This window comes from Eubalaena glacialis, chromosome 3, assembly GCF_028564815.1.
Source record: "Eubalaena glacialis isolate mEubGla1 chromosome 3, mEubGla1.1.hap2.+ XY, whole genome shotgun sequence".
Classification (NCBI taxonomy): Eukaryota; Metazoa; Chordata; class Mammalia; order Artiodactyla; family Balaenidae; genus Eubalaena; species Eubalaena glacialis.
The window spans coordinates 55,647,175-55,648,208 of record NC_083718.1 but is presented as its reverse complement, the minus strand read 5'-3'; positions in this window follow the sequence as shown (position 1 = coordinate 55,648,208).

Here is a 1,034-nt window from a genome sequence, read left to right as displayed (position 1 = left end):
GTCATCACAATGCTCCATGACCACTGTCATCACAATGCTCCATGATAGCTATCTTCACAATAATCCATGACCTCTTTCATCACAGTTTTCCAGTACCCCTTTCATCACAATGCTCCATGACCCTTGTCGTCACAATGGTCCATGGCGCTTCTCATCACAATGCTACATGACCCCTTTCATCAGAATGCTCAATGACCACTTTCATCACAATGCTCCATGACGAGTTTCATCCCAATGCTCCATGAACTCTCTCATCACAATGCTCCATAGCCCTTTTCATCAAAGCTTCATGACCCCGGACAGCACAATGCCCTATGACGCCTAACATCACAATTCTCTATGATAGTTTTCATCACAATGCACCATGCCCCTGGCATCACAATGCTCCATGATTTTGTCATCACAATACTCCATGGCCTTTGTCATCACAATGCTCCAGGATACTTGTCATCACAATGCTCCATGACCCTTTTCATTACAATGCTCCATTTCTCTTTTCATCACAATGCTCCATGCCCCCTGTCATCACAATGCCTCATGACCCCTTTTATCACACTGCTCCATTACCCCTTTCATCACAATGCTCCCTGACCACTTTCATCACAATGCTCCATGACCACTCTTATCACAATGCTCCAAGATCCCTTTCATCACAATAATCCATCACCCGTTTCATCACAATGTTCCTTGGCCCGTGTCAACACGATTCTCCATGACACGTGTCATCACAATTCTCCATGACCCGTTTCATCACAATGCTAAAAGGCATTTGTCATCACAATGCTCCATGACCCCTGTCATCACAATGCTCCATGCCCTCTGTCATCACAATGCTTCATGACAAATTTCATCACAATGCACCTTGGCCCGTCTCATCACAATTCTCCATGACCCTTGTCATAACAAAGCTCTATGCACTTGCCATCACAATGGTCCATGACCGCTTTCATCACAATGCTCCATGATCGCTATCATCACAATAATCCATGACCCCTTTCATCACAATTTTCCAGTACTCCTTTCATTACAATGCT